This window comes from Natator depressus, chromosome 2 (assembly GCF_965152275.1).
Source record: "Natator depressus isolate rNatDep1 chromosome 2, rNatDep2.hap1, whole genome shotgun sequence".
Lineage (NCBI taxonomy): Eukaryota > Metazoa > Chordata > Testudines > Cheloniidae > Natator > Natator depressus.
Genome location: NC_134235.1, coordinates 176,933,698 through 176,940,820, shown reverse-complemented (window position 1 = coordinate 176,940,820; position 7,123 = coordinate 176,933,698).

Genomic DNA, 7,123 nt, shown 5'->3' with positions numbered 1-7,123 from the left:
TTGCAGGTGAGTGTGGTTTCAGAGCCAGGGACTGGGGCATAGGAAGAGAAGAAAGTGTCCTTGGTTATGGTGTTTCCTATAGCCAGTTCTAGGGGAACCAACCCTTCTGTGTAAGGGTTTTGACTTCAGTTACGGTTTGCAGAGAAATAACATTTCCACCCACCTGTCTTTCCCTTTATCACCTGGCAGTGGAGAGAAGTGTGGGTATGATGCCCACCTGCAACAGCTCAATTTGAGCACCAACTGTTCTTTCACTTTTAATCAAAACCTCAGTAGCATGTTCTTCTGAACCTGAATAACACCAGCTTTTGAATCGCAGAACAGATTTTACACCTGCTTGCCATTCATTTTTATTTGGCTGCCCTTTTGTAGCTGACAGAGGGAGACTGCCTACACAGTGGCTTATAACATAGAACTTAGACAAGATTTCTCCTAAATCTAGTTAATTCATAACCTTAGCATCTTTATTTTGAACCCTTGAGAAATGAGTGATCTATAAATATCTGGTCACCAAATGTCTTTGCACCATGTGCAAAGGTTGGACTAAGTTAACAAATGTGGTTTATAACACCACACATGGACTCATAGAAAGTAGAAGCTTTGTTTGATTAGTTAAATATATAATTCAAACAATAGGCAAATCTTAAAACTCTCAGGATTTGGTTCAGATAAGTATCCAAACTTCTGGGGGCTAATCTGAACATCTTGTTTTTCTTTCTTAGCCTTCTGATCTAATCCTTCTCTAGACAGCTTATTTTACACCTTTTTGTATGCCCCAACTCTCCCTTTTGCATTTCTAGAAGTTCTGTCTGATGTCTTTTGTGTGGGGGCATGTGGTGGTGGGGGCGGGGCATAGCGGTATCATGTTTAGGACTCAGCTTGATGTACTCCTGGGTTACTGTTCTAGTTAAATGTAACATTTTCAGGCTTCTGAAGAATTAGGAGGTGGAACCACAAAATATTGTACACACCACTGACCTGGGAAGCTCCAGAATGCCTACATTTGAAGACAGCAGCTGGCCCAGCAGAAATTGACAGACCTGACACAGATTTCAGCAGGAGGTCTCTGACGTAAGAGTGAGGGAAGGTACCTACCCAAACACTGTGTACCTAACAGAGTGTGGGGCCAATTCATTTTGAGATTTTGGTCAGTCTATCCACTTCTAACCTACTGTACAGGTTTAGTTAATAAATGATACGTAGTACAACTGGTAACTAATACATTGCATTTTGTCCTATCAAAGGAGCTTTGGTTAGCTGAGTGCAGATGGCAACAGTTTCCTTAGTTTTTGACACCGTTTAGGTATACCTACACTCTCTCTGCCTTCAGCATAATGTCATCCAAAAGGCCTAATCTCATATTAGAGTGGCTGCAAATTGGCTCCTGATGCAATGATGGGAATACTAAGATCGCATGTGCCCCAGCCTCCTGTAAGACATAGGCACCGACTCTGTGGGTGCTCCAGCCCTGGAGCACCCACAGGGAAAAATTGGTGGGTCCCCGCCCTGCCCCACCACCTCCTCCCCTGAGCGCACCGTTTCCCCGCTCCTCCGCCTACCTCCCAGCGCTTCCCACCTGGCTGCTCTGGGGGGAGCGGGGTGGGAAAGGAGCAGGAATGCGGTATGGCCGGGATTTGGGGAAAGGATTGGAATGGGGAAGGAGTGGGGCCGGGGGGTAGGGGTCAAGCACCCCTATGGGGAAACGGGAAGTCAGCACCTATGCTGTAAGACGGTAGTATTGATGCCGTTATCTGATTTTAGCAGGGGTACCCTTTCGCTTTGTAGGGTAGGGAAGACCTGTGTGCATGGAACTGAAGTTTAGAGTTTTATGCTTAATTGTGGGTGAGGGGGAAAAATAGTTGGTTACCTCAGAAATTGAGTACAATTCCTAAAATGGCTCAACTTTATGAAAATACCTTGTACTTTTGCAACCTTTTGATAATAAGCAGTTCTGTTCCCTGGTAACACCCAGGGAAATTGGAGAATGGGGGCTCTATTGTCCCAGGGGCTGTTCAAAAACACAAGACATGGTCCCTCTGCCAAAGAGCTTACCATCTAAAAGGGCAGCAACATATGATGGATGCAGGAGAGGGAAATCTCTAATATACCCCACTTTTATTAGAATTAAATTCCTATAAAGAAAATTATCCTCCAAAATAACACTATTTTAAGTGAAAACTTCAGAATTTAAAAAGAATTTAAAAAGATGGTCGAGTTCAGGATCCTGACACAGGGAAGAAAGGTAAACAGCAGGATACGGACCCTGGACTTCAGGAAAGCAGACTTTGACTCCCTCAGGGAGCAGATGGGTAAGATCTCCTGGGGGACTAACATGAAGGGGAAAGGAGTCCAGGAGAGCTGGCTGTATTTCAAGGAATCCCTGTTGAGGTTACAGGGGCAAACCATCCCGATGAGTCGAAAGAATAGTAAATATGGCAGGCGACCAGCTTGGCTTAATGGTGAAATCCTAGCGGATCTTAAACATAAAAAAGAAGCTTACAAGAAGTGGAAGGTTGGACATATGACCAGGGAAGAGTATAAAAATATTGCTCGGGCATGTAGGAATGAAATCAGGAGGGCCAAATCGCACCTGGAGCTGGAGCTAGCAAGAGATGTCAAGAGTAACAAGAAGGGTTTCTTCAGGTATGTTGGCAACAAGAAGAAAGCCAAGGAAAGTGTGGGCCCCTTACTGAATGAGGGAGGCAACCTAGTGACAGAGGATGTGGAAAAAGCTAATGTGCTCAATGCTTTTTTTGCCTCTGTCTTCACTAACAAGGACAGCTCCCAGACTGCTGCGCTGGGCATCGCAACATGGGGAGTAGATGGCCAGCCCTCCGTGGAGAAAGAGGTGGTTAGGGACTATTTAGAAAAGCTGGACGTGCACAAGTCCATGGGGCCGGACGAGTTGCATCTGAGAGTGCTAAAGGAATTGGCGGATGTGACTGCAGAGCCATTGGCCATTATCTTTGAAAACTCATGGCGAACGGGGGAAGTCCCAGACGACTGGAAAAAGGCTAATGTAGTGCCAATCTTTAAAAAAGGGAAGAAGGAGGATCCTGGGAACTACAGGCCGGTCAGCCTCACCTCGGTCCCCGGAAAAATCATGGAGCAGGTCCTCAAGGAATCAATCCTGAAGCACTTAGACGAGAGGAAAGTGATCAGGAACAGTCAGCATGGATTCACCAAGGGAAGGTCATGCCTGACTAATCTAATCGCCTTCTATGATGAGATTACTGATTCTGTGGATGGGGGGAAAGCGGTGGACGTGTTGTTCCTTGACTTTAGCAAAGCTTTTGACATGGTCTCCCACAGTATTCTTGTCAGCAAGTTAAAGTAGTATGGGCCTGAAGAATGTACTAAAGGTGGGTAGAAAGCTGGCTAGATTGTCGGGCTCAACGGGTAGTGATCAATGGCTCCATGTCTAGTTGGCAGCCGGTGTCAAGTGGAGTGCCCCAGGGGTCGGTCCTGGGGCCGGTTTTGTTCAATATCTTCATAAATGATCTGGAGGATGGTGTGGATTGTACTCTTAGCAAATTTGCGGATGATACTAAACTGGGAGGAGTGGTAGATACGTTGGAGGGCAGAGATAGGATACAGAGGGACCTGGACAAATTGGAGGATTGGGCCAAAAGAAACCTGATGAGGTTCAATAAGGATAAATGCAGGGTCCTGCACTTAGGACAGAAGAACCCAATGCACAGCTACAGACTAGGGACCGAATGGCTCGGCAGCAGTTCTGCGGAAAAGGACCTAGGGGTTACAGTGGACGAGAAGCTGGATATGAGTCAGCAGTGTGCCCTTGTTGCCAAGAAGGCCAATGGCATTTTGGGATGTATAAGTAGGGGCATAGCGAGCAGATCGAGGGACGTGATCATTCCCCTCTATTCGACATTGGTGAGGCCTCATCTGGAGTACTGTGTCCAGTTTTGGGCCCCACACTACAAGAAGGATGTGGATAAATTGGAGAGAGTCCAGCGAAGGGCAACAAAAATGATTAGGGGTCTAGAAACATGACTTATGAGGAGAGGCTGAGGGAACTGGGATTGTTTAGTCTGCAGAAGAGAAGAATGAGGGGGGATTTGATAGCTGCTTTCAACTACCTGAGAGGAGGTTCCAAAGAGGATGGTTCTAGACTATTCTCAGTGGTAGAAGAGGACAGGACAAGGAGTAATGTTCTCAAGTTGCAGTGGGGGAGGTTTAGGTTGGATATTAGGAAAAAACTTTTTCACTAGGAGGGTGGTGAAACACTGGAATGCGTTACCTAGGGAGGTGGTAGAATCTCCTTCCTTAGAAGTTTTTAAGGTCAGGCTTGACAAAGCCCTGGCTGGGATGATTTAATTGGGGATTGGTCCTGCTTTGAGCAGGGGGTTGGACTAGATGACCTCCTGAGGTCCCTTCCAACCCTGATATTCTATGATTCTATGAATAGTGCAAAAGATACATTTTTGCATCTAAATCCACAACATGCTGATATTTTGCATGACACTTTTTTACAGTGTTTTTACAACAATGTGAAATGGCCCAGAATTAAGTTGCAAATATGTTGCATAACATTTCATTGAGAGACCGGCACTATTTCTTATACAGTCTTAGGAGAGAGAAATCAAGGTACACATGGGGGTACAAGAATGGCCATACTGGGTCAGACCAATGTCCATCGAGCCCAGTATCCTGTCTTCTGACAGTGGCCAATGCCAGATGCCCCAGAGGGAATGAACAGAACAGGGAATCAAGTGATCCATCCCCTGTCGCCCATTCCCAGTTTCTGGCAAACAGAGGCTAGGGACACCATCTTTGCATATCCTAGCTAACAGCCATTGATGGACCTATCCTCCATGAACTTATCTAGTTTGTTTTTTTTTTTTTGTTTTTTTTTTTGAACCCCGTTATAGTCTTGGCCTTCACAACATCCTCTGGTATAAACCCATCTACAAACCTCCTTATCAGTAATGGATTGCCTAATTATAAACCCAGTCTGAGCTGAAAAGCGAGCAATCTGTCTATTGTAATCTTTGTCTATTATCTCTCTTGTCCAGTGTGATCACATCTTTAGGAGCAAACCTACCAGGTCCTAATTACAGGATAAGATCACCTTGGGAAGCCGAATGATTAACTATAGTTAGCGAAAAGTATTAGCTACTGCTCCTAACTCACTGATGCTCAAACTATTGTAGGCATGAATATTTATTGGGTTTAAGTTGCAGAATTCTATCTTAACATTATTTCATGAATTACTGTTATGTTCCATTTTTTCAGCTTTGAAGGGTGTAGATGGCAGGCATATTGTAGCGAGGACAAGGACATTGGACTACGTATCCCATGATCGTTGGGGTTCAGAAAGGAATTAACTTTGGCTTCTATGCAAGTAAAGGGAGGCGCTGGCTAAAAAGAGATGCTGCTGCTTTGGTTAGTGATTGGGGAAACAATAACCTAATTTGGGGTGGGCAAACTTTTTTGGCTCGAGGGTCACATCGGGGTTGCAAAATTGTATGGAGGGCCTATCCCACTTCCCATGCAAACCCCCCCCCCTGCTCCTTGTCCCCTGACCACACCCTCTATCCAACTGCCCTGACTCCTATCCACACCCCTGCCCCTGCCAGGCCCATCCAATCCCCACTCCTTGTCCCCTGATCACCCCCCCCCGACCCGATCCCTAACTACCCCCCTATCCAAGCCGCCTGCTTCCTGTCTCCTGACCACCCCCTCTTCCCCCACCCCCTTACCATGCCACTCAGAGCGGCAGGACAGGCTTATTGGAAAGCCTGGGCGGTGGGCGGGCGCAAGCCGTGCTGCCCGTGCAGCGGCATGGCTGCGGGGGAGGGGCAACAGCGGGGAAGGGGAGAACAGCGGGGGACTAGCCTCCCCAGTTGGGAGCTCAGAGGCTGGGCAGGATGGTTCCGTGGGCCGTAGTTTGCCCACCTCTGACCTAATTCATTACAGTGCAGTTTTATGATCAGTATTGGACAGATTAAATTATAGAGACCGATCTTCCTTCCACTCTGTCCTTTGCTACTAGGTGAGAATTTTAATAAAGAATAAAAGTTAAGATTATATTTTGCTGCTATAGCAACTGCCTAGCAGCCACCTGGGCCTGAAATCTATTAAATAAGCCTGTTTGCTGTGTGAACTAGCTCTCCTGATGTGTTTTTTTTTTTCCAGAAAATGGGAGGGTTAGCAAATGTTAGCACTGTCGCTTTGTCCATTTGACTAAAAATTTATAGTGATGGGGTCATTTAATTGTTATAGGCCCTGTCTCCTTCCCAGCAGACTTTTTAATTGCTCCACTCGAGGTGTCTATCTGGAGAAATGTTGTGTGTGGGTTTGCTTTTTTTCCTAGCACAAATATTCAGTTATGGTTTCCCTGGAGTCCTGGATGTCTAAAACAGATGGATTCCCATCTCACATAGGATATGTGGCAATTACAACTATGATTGGGTTTTCAAAACCACATTACATTTCTCATTCAGATGAAGGAAAGCTAGGGTCTTTTCACTAACACAGTTAGTTTATGGCCAGATAGACTAATACTTATTGAATTTGTTCCAGTCACACTTGACACAAATATTGGAACAAAACTTGCAGCTCACAGCTGCTCAGTAGTGGTACAGAAGATGTCACTTCCGTATCTCATTTTGTGTCCTATCAGGATGCTTGCTAAAGTGTGTGGGTGGGTGGAATTATGGTGTTAATCCATATGGCAACATTTGGTCAAGGACTTTAAATTGTAGGATGGAAAAGCAAGTGCTCTCTCCATCCCCATTACAAGTTTATGTGAAAATGAAAACTCATGAAGTCTCTACTGTATAAATCACTGGGTTGGAGGGTTTGTCTAAGAGGAAAAAGCCATCAGAGCCTGACCTCTTCTTCCACTTTGCCAATTTATGCAGGCAGCATGTAAATTACTATTCTGGGCTAGGTTCTTCCACCCTCACTCGCCAGGAGTGGTACCTTACTCCTCTACTAAATCCACTGAAACCAATGGGACCACAGGGGGGTGGTGGTGGTAGGTACAATGTGAGTATGGCAAAATTCTGGCCCACCATCAAGACCTACTTTTGTCTCCCCCAGTCCTGGGACAAGTGAAGACCAAGGTTCCCACATCACAAGCTAGAGCAACTAGCTG